This window comes from Haemorhous mexicanus, chromosome 9, assembly GCF_027477595.1.
Source record: "Haemorhous mexicanus isolate bHaeMex1 chromosome 9, bHaeMex1.pri, whole genome shotgun sequence".
Taxonomy (NCBI): Eukaryota; Metazoa; Chordata; class Aves; order Passeriformes; family Fringillidae; genus Haemorhous; species Haemorhous mexicanus.
In genome coordinates, this window is record NC_082349.1 from 17,997,422 (window position 1) to 18,011,391 (window position 13,970).

Sequence of the window (13,970 nt, forward strand, 5' to 3'; positions counted from 1 at the left end):
GTCAGTTCAGTATTGCTGCTGATGAGAGGTAACTGTTCTATTTCTGTCCTTAGTCTGGAATAATTTTAATTGGGATTGCTGAAGGTCCTCCTTTGCCAAATGGGACCTCTGTGTAATGCTAAAAGGAATATTCTGTTTAATGTTCTTTTTCCCAGCCCTTTGTCTTTCCTTCACCCAAGATAACTGCCAGCATGTTCATGAGTTTTTCATTTGAATGAAATTTTGCTCTAGCTGTGGGCAGAATATAGAAAAAATCAATAGCTATTAAGATACGTGATACTGCAGGATATGGGATCCTACTGGTAAAAAAAGCTAGGACCATTTATTTATTCCCATATCCGAGTGCCTGCATTCATAGTCTGACCTCACTGCCCAGGTTCTGCTCTTCCCCCAGGTTTTCAGTGGGGTTTTTTGTTGCCAAATGCTGAGCAGAGGATGTTTTGCCCATTGCATTCTGCTGTGTTCTGTGTTAGTTTCTTGTGAAAGTGCCTTCAGGTATTTTCCCAGGGCTCACATTTATTTGTTCAAGAACAAGTTAAGAAAGAAGAGTGACTGGAGGTTTTAAAACCCATTTTCTTTTTATCTAGTGTTCTGTTAAAGCTTTCCTCCTAAGCAGCTTACAATAATATAAACAACCTGCAGAAAAAACTTCCTGTCAATCTACTGCTATAAATTCCTACAAGTCCAGGGGCTTCAGGAGCTGTATATTGCACTGAGAGCCCTTGGAGTCAGAGATAACTATCAGATAATTCACTCCTCTAAAAAATACTCCCCTATATTCAGAGTGAGTGGAGAGCAGGAGGGGGGAAGATGGGAGGGGGTGTGGAGGGGCAGGAGTGGGGTACCTGGTTTGTGGGATAAGCACGGAGACCAAGGGACACACGGGTGCAGCAGCTGAGCAAGTGTTTGCCTCTCCCAGTGCCCCTGGCTGCTGCTGTCCCGGGCTCCTGGGCTGCACACCTTCTGGTTGGCATAAAATACACTTTTCTTTCTCCCAGCTTATGTGGGTGCAGCACAGGATTCAGGCCCTGGGGCTGCTTTAGCACAGAGAGCAGCCATGGCTCTGTGCTGCTGTGGCTTTGGAGGGGCTCAGGAATAACGAGCAAAATCTAATTAAGAAGAGTGAAATACAGTAGGGTAAGTCAGCTGCATTGGAGTGTGAAATGGAGCCATTATAAAACAAAACACTGTCCAGCAGCAGCTCTGGAGCTCCACAGCATTACAGGGTGCTGACAGACTGCCCTGGCACCCGAGCAGGAATGCACCAGTGAGAGCTGGTGATGTGTCAGGCTGCCACTGCCATGGCAGCACAGCTCCTGCTCCAAGGGGCAGCAGGACAGGGGACGTGCCAGGGCAGCACATGGCCTGGCCAGGTTTGCTCAGGAGGGATGGAAAGGGGGCCATGCAACCAAAAGAGGAGGGAAAGGAAAACAAGCTGGGCAGGGAGGGGTGAGCATGAAGAGCAGGTGTGGAAAAAGGCTGGGCCTTCCCCCCCAGAAAATGAAAAACTCTGCAGCTATTAGAGCACAGTTTTCCCATCTGAACTGCTGGTAGTGCCTGTGGGAGCTGCTCTGCTCTGCTCTGCTCTGCTCTGCTCTGCTCTGGGAGGGATTCAGCAGCTCAATGTAGATGCAAATCTGCCTCTTCAGTGACAATTTTTTTGGAAAAAAGCTCCAAACAACACCCTCCCACAAATACTCACACTTTTTGAGTTGGCAGTGTTTTGAGAGCAACAAATAAACCTTTTAAATATGGAAGTTGTATTTGTCCTTCATGATGCTAGAATTTAGGAAATTATAGCACTAGCTCTATTATTTGAATTTAATTTCTTAAAAAATAATAAAAAAAAGATTTTGCTGGAAAAAAATCTTTTGAAACAGGAAGGAATGGTTTCAGTATCCTTAAAATATTTTTAATAGTAATTGCTTGCAGTTGCTTCTGTCTAAAAGCTGGAGAAAGGGCATCTTGAATGCATTACAGTAAGTTCAGCCCAAGTGAATCTGCTTTCAAGTATGCTATAAAGGATATCCACAGTAATAGGATTACTACAAAGAGAACTTGTTGTCTTTGTATTTAAAATCCTAAGGTTAATTTGTCTTAGTTCCACCCCTCCAAAAAATTTTGTAACAAATTTCTATTGCCAGTCATTACTTAATGATGTTTGACTGTTAAATGCTCACAAGAAATATCTAACACCTGCTGGGAAAAATTATCCGTAAAGGTTATCTCAGTGAGGCATGGATATAAAATGTCAAAGGACAACTTCATCTCTTTCTCCTCCTTCATCCACCACCCTTTCAAAAGGCAGGAAAACCAGGGGAATGTTTGCAAAGCTGTTGGGCAGGCAGGAACCTGCTTCCCTCCAGCCTCTCTTGTCTCTCAGGAGAGCCTTGGGATATACTTATTTAAGCTGTCAGGGTGTCCAAAGGTAGACAACTGAAGGCAGAGGAAATTACTAATTTACTAAAGCTTTGCTGGAGAACAGCAGACCACACTGCCTACCACTGTCACCTGAAGGACAACTGAGCAATGAGGGCAAGGGGCACCTCCTGCCTATGTGGAGGGGAGCAGCAGCCAGAGACCCTGCTGCCACAGGGGCACAGGAACACAGGGAGATTAGCCCTGGCTTCAGAATAGCAACTTGTTTGCTTCAGCCCCCTTTTCTTATGGTCTCAGCACTCTGCCATTACTGTGGTCTGAAAAAAATGTGGATAAACACTTCTCTTTGTGACCCCCACAAACCCCACTGAATTTAATGCACTGACTTCTGTCTCAGTGGTATGTAGTAGGGTTTCTGATCCTGCCCCCCAAAACCAAGACCCTGCAGACCAACTGGAAGATTCAGATTCAAATAGTGAATTTTATTTTTTTTTTCTTGCTACATTTTGTTGTTTTGGGATTTTTGTCTTTGATACCTCCTAGTACTTGTGAATGCACCTGTTAATGTAGGTGGTAGACCTATACAGGAGATCAAAGCTGCTCACAGAAAAGTCTTTGCAGGATCAGTTTTATGTTATACCCCACATTTCTCCAGAGCAGCAAGGGAGAAAGCCTTTTTGCTTCTGTGATCAACATTCCTTCTCCAGAACAGTCTAGGTGTTTGTTCTTAATCATCTATGTTACTATCTGTGGCCTGTTTGTAGGATGGAGAGCCAGCAGCAGCAATTATGATCAAGCCTGGCTGCATTCTTGGGCCTTGTGTGCTGGTTTTGCCTGGGGTATAGAAAATCATCTTCATCTTACTTCCATGAAGGCAGCAGTCCAAAGCTTGATGCAGTCTGTACTTTGCAGCACTCTTTTGGCCCCTGTCTCTCTTGCACCTTAGATCAGGACCTCCTGACAGCTGAGTGTGCTCTTTGTTGTTCCTACCCAGTGGCTTTGTGCAATTGTAGAGCCCCTTCACAAGGCTGATCATTCTGGCACCTTGTTGTGAGTGCTAGCAAGGGCTCACAACGGGCCAGGCAGCTTTGCAGTGCAAACTGATTAAAACAGAAATGTTCTGGGAACCAGGGGATCTGAGAATCTGAAGAAGGTCTGGGATTTGTGACTGCAGAGATTTTTCATTGGTAAATGCAGCCCATGGTGGGAGACAAATTGGTCAAGGTCAGAACTTCGACATTTTTGTCTTCTCTGTTCCTGGTGCTTCTCATATTGGTTTTACCTTTTCTGTTGTTTGGGTTTCACATATTTGTTTACATTGTCTCCTGTAGCCAAGGAACAGAACAAGGGTCTGATTATCAGAGGTCTGATGGCATTCAGGGGCTGAGTGTTACAGCCAGTGCTCTCTGCTCTTCCTCCTGAGTATGTTGTGCTGTGTATTGATGGATCTGGGTAAAATACCTCTTGTGTACCTCCTGGAATCAGCCCAAGGCAGTTTTGCCAATGCAGTGTCTCTCTGTCAGTACCATCTTTCCTATCTTGATGTTTCTGTGACAAGATTTTTTTTTTTATTTTGCTTACACAATATCTTGATAATGATGTTTATTGACTCTACCTGATAGTCATTTTGCACATATACCAAAGAATTTTGTAGAAAGAAAGTCTTTACAACCCCCCAGAAAACCTGTCCAGGTAAAGTTTGATGTGTGACATGCGTCTGCATGTTCCCATTCATTGTGGTTTTAGATAAGTGTGTTCATGATGGGTAACAAAAGCATAGAAATACCTTGGGAGTATGAAGGGACTGTTTCTGTTCCTTGAGCCTTGATAACATGTTGACATTCTTAGTGAAACTACAGAAAGGTCAATATCCTTTGCTGTCTTTTCCAGTGACATGTTTTGGAATATTTTTCTTTTTGTTCACATGCCCTCTCTGTTCTCAGGTGAATACAGTTGTAGCTCTCTCTTATGGACAGCTCTTCTCTGTTTTGTGCTGTGTCATAGAGATACAGATATCTGACAGCTACAAAACATGCCTCAGAAAATTCACTGAATCCTGGTGGTGTGACAAGCAAAACCCTTGAAAATCCCCACTGCATTTGTAACTGCATAACAGGAAACCCCAATGCTGGGCTCATAAAGGATGGCTTTGCAGGACTCTGAGAAAATCCTCACTGTGGTTTTGGAGGTTTTAAAAAAATCTCTGCTATTATTTTTGTAACAAAGTTTGCATCTCTTTTCGAGTTCATGACCTTGCTAACATAAATGCATATAAAACTTCATCACTGGGATGATACATTTTTTGTATTTTTTTTTCTTAAACAGTCATTTTTCCTTGCATCCTTGTCTCTTATCCCAGTCTCCCCTGCTTCTTTTTTGGCAATATGTGACAGCATTGGCTCCAGCTGTTCTACTGTTTGGAAAGATCTCAACACAGCTGGTGACTATAGAGAGAAATGTTGTTTGATGGGCACAACAGGACCTGGTGGCTGCTAGCAGATTCCTGGTCAGTGGCAGCACTGGTGCCACCGTGCTGGGACAGGCCACGTGCCGGGGTCCTCTCTGGGTGTGCCACAGGGCACAGCTCTGCCACAGTGGCACCGATGCCTGCTGCCACCCCTCAGCCCTGAGACACGAGCTCTTCCCAGCCTCAGGAAGCCCCTTCACCCTCCTCGTGCATGTGTTTCCCTGGGCTGCCTACAAACCTGCCAAGAAAGGCACATTATTATTCTGGACCCTCCTTTTCAGCCTGAGTGTTGGGAAGGGAAGTAAGGTGTAAGCACAGCCCTTCCTCCTCTGCTGGGATCACAGTGAGCACTCTTACTGAGGTTTCTCACTTGGCACATTGTTCCCTTTCCCTGGATTAATCCCAAAAGTATACAAAGGGTTCTAATAAGGCTGGTTGTGTTATCAGATATCTTTGTAATTACAGGAGCATGAGCTGTGGCATGCACATCTATATCCCCCCAAATAACTCTACTGCAAAGAAAGTTTCTCATTATATTCTTAAGTAATAAATCTTTTGCAGCCACCCCCATATGGATAGTATTCATCAGGGAAGTGACAGTCAACAGCAGAATCCACAGAAGGGTTGCATGTATGGTCACAGAAGCAGAAGGGTTGTCTCAGAGCTGGAGCACCCTCTGTGTCCCATAAATGCCTCTGAATCTGTGCATCAAGGCCATCCCTGAAAGCTGGGGGTATTAGCAGCACTTCTTGGGCACCAAATGGCCTCAAGCACAGATTCTCTGTTGCTCACCCACAGCTTTCAGGTGCTCATTCCCTTTTTTGCTCTTGATCTGCATGTATTTGGACCTCCTGACTTGGAGGGCAAGGGCTTGTGTGTGGATGTGGCTTGCCAAGGAGCCAGCTTGCAGCACACTCTCACAGTGCAAAAGCTCCTCTTTCTGAGTGTTTTCTGCAAGAATAGCTGAGATAATCAAGCCTTCAAAGCAAATGGAGGGAAAGAAAACAACCCTTAAACCAAACCTCAAAATTTTAGCCAGGGCTATTTCCAAGCTCTGTCAGCAACACTTAAATGAGCTGGGACTCCTCTGAGAGCAGAAGATGTAGGTGGAAAAATTAAAAAAGAAAAAAAAAAAACAAAAAGGAAAAGTATATGCATAGCAGGCCTGTGAAACAGCAGTGCTAGAAGACAATTTTTAAAGGTCAGAATTATTATAGGACATTAATTGGCAGACTGATAATGCTCAGATTGCCTTAGCAAATTTAGACACTGTGTAAGGCCACATGCTGCAAGGGCTGTAGCCACCTGAAAAGAATGTGGACACTTTAACAGGAAATATGTCCTGCTCAGAACAGAGCTAGAAGAGCATAATGACAAAACAATATGACTTCCCTAAAGTAATTAGGAGGTGGTAGTGACAGTAAATAAGCTTTTGCAGAGCACAGTGTTAGTGAACCAAATGAGAGCAAATAAACTGTGTGCCAGTGCAGGAAAGAGAAGGTAGCTAATCCTGGAATTTAACTGTGGTACTTGAGCTGCTAACAAAAACCAAAGGTGCCATTGCAAAGCAGGGCAATTACAAAACAGATTGAACATATTTCTTTACCAGTTCTGGGTTCCAAACATTCTCCAACCCTCAAAAGTCTTTGATGCACCAGTGAGGTCTTCATTTGGCCCCTAGAGAGCTCAGGCAGGTTACATGGTTGTCAGGGACAGTACTTTCCTTGCATTTACATTTCTAAGAGAAATTAATAAAAAGTAAATCTGAAACATTTATTTTTTCTTGCCCTTCAAAGTAGATCACGGCTGGACATGTATTCCTTGCATATCAGGAGTTATTTTACTACTTTTTTGATAATATCATATTGGCTAAAGAAATACTTAGATACTTTTATCTGGTAATTTTGTGCATATTTTAACATGATAGTAGCTGTTGGAGGGGAGTAATAATCAGCTTTTAAGTTTTCTCCCTTTTATGGGTGGCTGAACTGCAGAATTAAAACTGAATTTTGAAGATGACTATATTTAGGGAATTGGCTTCATTCATTGTAGACAGAGTATTTCTGAAACTTGGAGTAGCATTTGGCTTCCATCTCCAGCCTTTCAGCTTGTAAAAGTGCACAAGGCAGGGTAGGGGGGTGTGTGTGTATTTGTACTCAACTTATCTATAAATAGAAAGCCTTTATAGGCTTTGTATACCACACATACATGTGGAAGACATATATGTGTATGGGAGAGATATATGTATTTGTGTGTGTGTACTCAGAAGTATTTGCCATGAAATGGTCCTAACACTGCAACATTATCTTAAATTACCTGTTAGAGCTAGTTGAGAAAACTATATCTAATTTGTCTTCTCAACTGCATGAAGAAAATTCTAGTTAATGCTTTACTGTGAGTTCTGTGACAGAGTATAAAAAGAGTTGGAAAGGGAACCATGTCTAATATTTTTCCCTTATGAATTTCCATTGAATTGGCTCAACAGCCCAAGATTAAGTCAGCTGAAAATTTCTTTTTTTTTTTTCTTCATTTTTGATGGGGACACGTAGATTGAGGTTAGAACTCTCCAAAGATTATCTCCTGAGTGCCAGCTTTTAATGAATCTCATTTGTTTTCTTGATTAAGACTGCTATTACCCCTGTTTAGTCTTGTCACGAGCCCATTAGCCAGGGTTTTCATATCATGGTTTAGAAGAAAAATTAGCCCAGAAGAGCAGCAGTCATCATCAGTCAATTTTCAGTGTATTTAATACAGTTTACAATTTATGAATTCAGGAACCTGTAGCCTCATACATATCTATTAAAAAAACCAACAACCCAAACGACAACTGTTCTTTGTGGTGAAATTCACAGGCCAATAAGGGCTGCAGTCAAATACCAAGTCCTGATGATAATGTTGTGTATCACTAGCCTACACACAGCCACGAGGGCTGTTTGGTGAAGCTGCATCTGACAGGCCATGTCAGGTCTGTGATTTGTGTGACACAAGCTTCTTTAGCAAGAATCAACTCTCAAAAAGTTTGGCCTCTTAGTTTCAAAAGATAGGTATACAGGAGGCTTACTGAGCCTGGTGGTCACCAAGTACTCACAAGCTTTGCAAGTGCTTAAAAGCCATGTGATGGGTACAGTGAGAAGTGTCCACAGGTGAAGCAGGGTTTTTGAAATTCTTGACTTTCTTGAAAATGTTACGAGAATAACCCTTTAGGAGTTTAAATATCTTCATCCCTTTTCAGATTCTCTAAATGAAAAGAGCAGCATAGGGTGAGGAGTGCTTCTTAAATGACATTTTGTAAATTTCAAGGGATGCCATTTCAGCCTCTCCTGGAAGTATGAAAACTTGGACAGTGGAATTTGCAGAACTGCCACAGAAGTATTTCAATGGTGAAAAGAGCCAGAATATGAACTGCAGCTGAATCAGGGGGTTGTGCCCTGCCATTATTCTGTAATGGGAAACATGACTTGGCCATGTGCATGGAAGCCAACACTGAAAATATTTGGACATAATGCCATTACTTAATATTACCCATTCAATGCCCTCTTTCTCTTTTCTTGTTTTCTTTGTGCCACTCTAAATGACTAGGCTGGCCTGCTGGCATTTCCTTTTTTCTTTCTGCTTTTGCTGCTTTCTATCTCCTTTTCTGTAATTTCTGAAGCAGAGTGGGATCTTGATGCTTAGAGCTCCCACATCGCTTTGTATTGGATGAACAGTGTGAGAAACATCCAGTAATCAAAGTAAAACAACTCCAATCATATCACTGTTCCACAGGAGCTCCTGAAGATGCCTGGAAGAATTTGCTGCATTTCTGGCCCCAGAGGCTGTTATGGAGAACACCAGTTGGTAATCACAGTTTGGTTTTGTTTTTTTTTTTTCTTTCGCTCTTTTTTTTTTCTTTTTTTTTCTTTTTCTTTTTTTTTTTTTTTCTTTTAACCGATGGGAATTACTGAAGGAAAATCTTTCCCCATATTCTTCCAGAGTTGGATAAAAACAGAAGGACCTATTTCATCACTAACCACGTCTAAATTACTTAATTTCTTGGCTGGATGGCAGAGAAATATCTTTACAGAACTGGTAAATGACCATGACTACCTCTCCAAAAAATTATCTCCTAAGAATAATTCAGATGCTGTAAGAGAAATGTACTCTCACAAAAAGCAGCTTTTCCAAACCCCTGTAGTCTCCCTGCACAATATTCTCTCTAGCTACAAGGCTCTCTTCCTTTAGTAAATGTATTATAACCCTTCAGTCTGTTCTGCTTTACGTACTCAACACCATGAATCTATAACAAGGTTATGGGTGAGTAACAGTTTAAATTACTTTCAAATACAGCTGAAAAGCCTATTATAGATGCAACCTTGAACTTTAATTGTATAAAGACAGCTACTTCCTTAGCATTCACACTAGTGATAAGAGTTTCTTGCTTGTAAGTCTGCCGGGACTTTCTGGCTGTGTTGGCAGCTATTTATTCTGCCTCTAGACTTTGAAAAAAGAAATGCATATGCTTAAACACTGTAATATCACAATATCCACTGAAATTTCTAATGATGAAGGTTATAACATATTTGAGTTGGAGAAGTCAGTCTGGTTAATTATATGTTATTCTTCCTGCTATTTTATTAGGCTACACAAGAGGTTGCTGAAATCCAGCGTTTGTTTTCAGATATACATTCATGCTTTTTAAGGAAATGATTGTAAAGAGACAGAGAACCTTTGAAATGATGCTGCTCAAAGATTTCCCAGCATTGGCACAAACTAAGCAAATAAGGGTAAGCTCAAAGGATCCATGAAAGGTAAACAAAGAATCTCCTTAAGGCTGGCTTATAGCTGGTAATGGAAAAATCTGGAAGTGCTTTTGTGGTCTCATAAGTGCTTTTATGGTCTTATAGTTTCAAAGCTTTTTGGTACTTCTGATTGAAAAAATCACCACCAAAACAAAGCAAGCAAGACCCAAGCTAAACCCACCCAACCCCCCCCAAACCAGTGTATTGGACTGGAACACCTATGGACTGGAAGCTCTCTTCAGAGCAATGGCTATAGGTCTCTCCCATGGCCATAGGCATGGACTTGATGGAAGGGATTATTTCCAGAGCTGAAAGCTTTTGCTTCACTCCTAAGACATTTCCATTAAACTTACAATGAGGGTAGCTGCAGCAAACCCCTCAATGAAGGTGGAAATGAGGTTGCTGCTCATGCAGTGCAAACAGCCTACAAACACATCCCAGACACTGGTATCAGACTGGGGTCTGCTCAGTCCTGGAGTGGCTGAGTAAAACACCTGGTGAAGTTTTATTTGTTTTGTTTTTACCAACCATGAGCCATGCTATCTCATGTTTGCTAAGCAGAAGTATAAAAATTTTGTCTTGAATATATTTGATCAAATAATTAACGTCTTCTTTAGATTAAAATGCACTTATCAAACTAATTAACTTTCATTAAATCAAGGATAATGGGGTCTGAGTATAGCTCCCAGAGAGCTACAAGATGGAGAGCTCTGTAATCCTTCCACTGCCTGCAGTATTCCTTGAGCCTCCAAGACACAAAGCAATGCTCTGAGCCACTGATCCCTCTGTAGGAGCACATTTGCTCTCCCATAGTTGAAACTTTTAAAGGTATCTTTAGGCTTTAGAGTCTGATACTAACTGTCCTTTTTAGCTAAAATATTCTAATTCAGACTATTAGAACACAAAGAGTAGCACTTGGAAAAAGAAAATTGGATTTAGAGTTGCAATGAAGTTTTGTGATCCCTAGGCAGAGATTTGAGATCTCTGTATTTCCTCTTCATTCAGAAAAATGAAATGTGAATTTTAAAAATGAGACGTATTTTGGAAGATTATTTTCTAATTTTATAGTTCAGCTAATGAAATGTGGCTAAGTGAATACAGCACATGACATTAATTAACAGGAAGGTGCATGTCCTCTTTAGGATACTTATCAACAGCATTGGTGCAGAGGTGTCAGCAGGAGCACTGGGGTGAGAGCATTGGTCCATGCAACATTACATACTACCCCAATCCTGGGTGATGTTGACTTATGCCAACCCCTAAATCAGCTCAGCCCCTTCCTCTTACCCAAAGCCTTCCCATCTGAAAAACAGATAAATTTCTAGGAAGAATGTAATGAGACAGTCCTCATGGTATGGGCTTTTGACTGATTCAACAGTCATATGTCAAGTCCCTTTATGGTGCCACAGAAGGAAGAAAAACTAGTCAAAAAAAAGACAATTGATATACTACATTGAATAATAAACAGTGTAGCTTTCCTGCTATATAGTAAGCTACTAGAAATGTCTAAAAATGCAAAGAAACGTTTTACTTCCTTAAATGTTTTTTCTTTTGAGTAATGAACAATTATGTATCTTACAGGGGGTTAATTTTGTGAGCACAATATTAATAATTTATGAATGTGTTAAAGGTATTGATCATACAAGGGTAGAAGCATTATGCTTGAGCTCCTTCTGTAATCCATTAAAAAGGAAGTAAATTGGTTCAGTTTCATATTAAAATGTGAGGCTAGCAGACGTTAGTTTAAAACATTTGTAAAGTTGTTTTCCTGTTTAAATTGCAGTCATCCATCGTTGGTGTGGTGGTAACACACAGGGATTTGCTGGGACTCAGCCACAGACAATCAGCCCAGAGGCTCTTTCTCCTTCCCCCATGCCCTGCCCATGCCCTCTCCTTGCTCTGGGCACCTTCAGGGGCTGATCTCTGCAGCCACAGCAGCTGGGCTCGATTTCACCTGTTTGTGGCCTGTTTCTGGGCTTTGGACACAACACTTGGAGGTCAACAGGAGTTATGGGAATTCCCCTGAGGAAATGGTGGGGAGATACCAGCCGTGGAACCAGATCTATAGCTTGTCTTCTTTGGTTTTTACCAGCCCTGACCATTTTTTCATGGTTCAGCACAAATACCATAAACATTGTATTTATGCAAGGTGAGTGCTTGCAGCAAAATCCATAAGGCTTCTATGGATCCAGGAATCTTACCTGAATTTGACTCAATCAGGGACTTAGGTGGCTTTGAATTGTTATCCCATTTTATCATGGTTGCATAAATAAAGCTTTAATCCTCAGGCTCAGGATTGTAGGGTGCTTCTGACAGGAAGGAACATAGCCATTGAAACCAATGAGTGCAATCCTTCTCCTTCTATTCCTGTTCTAAGGTAGAAGAAAGAATGATATAAACCAGAGGAAATAAATAATTGGTGAATAATTTTATTAATCAAATTCCTTCTGGACCACCAATCTCATTATTTGTTTATCAGCCAGGCTTCTACTAAATCTATTCACAATTAAAAAAAAAATTACCAAGTGAACAGTATTGACCCAATCCTTAATTAGGGCAGCTTAGATATCTTGTATAATTAACTGGACTTAGTTCATAATTATTTCCTGATAGTTGGAATTGTTTTCCACAAGTAACAGAGCAATAGTAATGGTAAAACCAAGAAATCTTTGATTTTTCAGAGTAGAATAATGGCTTGGCTTATTGTGCTTAAGTTGCATAAGACTTTTTTGTTCCCACTGATAGCTAAAAGTAATCACATCAATTTGTCTGGGCCACACAGGGAGGTTTTGCAAAATCAGTTCTTTCAATGTAGAGATAGTATGCATCCAAATATTTGAAATGTGTCTTTTCTAATGTGTGTTTTATGATGGCCAACATGAGGTGACTCCTCAGGCACACGTGAATCTTGGTCCTTAACCAGAGAGAGAGAGACAGATTAAAGCTGGTGCCCACTATGACCACACTGGGTCCTGCTCAGTTGAAATTTGTGAAATAAAGAACTGAAATCAGCTGTTGCTGATACTACAGAGATTAAAAAGCTGCAACTCAATGAAGATCTTCCTGGGCCTCCTAAGCAGCAGGGCCCCTGGGTGACCCTGTGGCTGGGTGCAGGGTGAGGCTGTCCAGGAGGCGTGCCCACCCCGGTGCCTCGCCGCGCACCGCCACCAGCACCGCGCACCCAGCCACTGGCTCAGCGCCGGCGGGGAGGGACAGCATGGGGCACCTGTGGGCTGGTGGCTCTGGAAACTGCTGCATTTAACAAGACCTCACCAGTGGAAGGGATTCTTTAGGAGAAGCTGGAAAAAAGGTAAACAGATTTTTATTAGCAGTTTATCACTGCTCCTTCAGTCCTGCCTTTTGGCTTAGGGCACAGTGTCAGGAAGCTGGAAGGATGCTGCAGGAGTGCCATCCATAGTCACTCTCATGTGGGAATACACACTATGGGGCCCTTGGAAAGAGATGTTTGCTAGACCACTGCCTCTGGTTTCATGGGCATGAGTATCTGCTCTAATATGAGAAAATTGTAGTCATGTTACAACTCAGGGTTGTTTGGAATTCATTATGAAGCTGCGTGAAAGAGCATGTGGGTTAAAGAGGTTCACTGCTAATTAATACCTTTACTCCTAATGAAATAGCTCCTTGCTCCTGGGGTTAGGCAGAGTGTGAGAAGAAAAAAAAGCAGGCAGTTGTCTGCAGGCTCTTTCAGGACTGAAACAGCAAATGAGTACATGTAAAGTTTAGGGAGACAAGCACCAGCACGAGGTGTAACTCATCGCCACCAAACTTGCAACAGCCCTAAGGCAGCAGGGCTGAATGTGTATGATCAAAATTATGATTTTTTCTAAAAGTTCAGAAGAACAACAAGGGTTTCCTTTGTGTAATTTTTTGAGAGATTTGCTTAACCTGAGTAGTCTTCCCACAAGAGGTCTTGGATGGTGCTGTGCTGTGTTCAGGCTAGAAAACACAGAATGAGTTATGACAATTATTCGTCTGCCCCTGTCTTCTCTTCCTGGCAAAGATTCCTCTGATCTGCTCATCTATAAAGAGCCTGGTGAATTTGGGTCATTGCTTTCAGATCACCCTGTTGCCACCAGTGTAGCCAAAGTCCATAAGCAGTTGAACACTTTCAGGATGTTAAGAGGATGTGAGCAGTGTGACTCCTGGAGGGTGGAAAGCATGGTGTGCTGAGTTGCCCTGACAGCTATTCCTGTTTGCATCCTGTTCATGAATCCACTGACCCGTTGCCTATGCATTTCATATTACTAACTAATGTCTAATTATTTTTTTCACTGTTGAATTCCTTGCAGCTCTCTTTAAAGTTTAGTAGGTAAGAAGATTAAAAC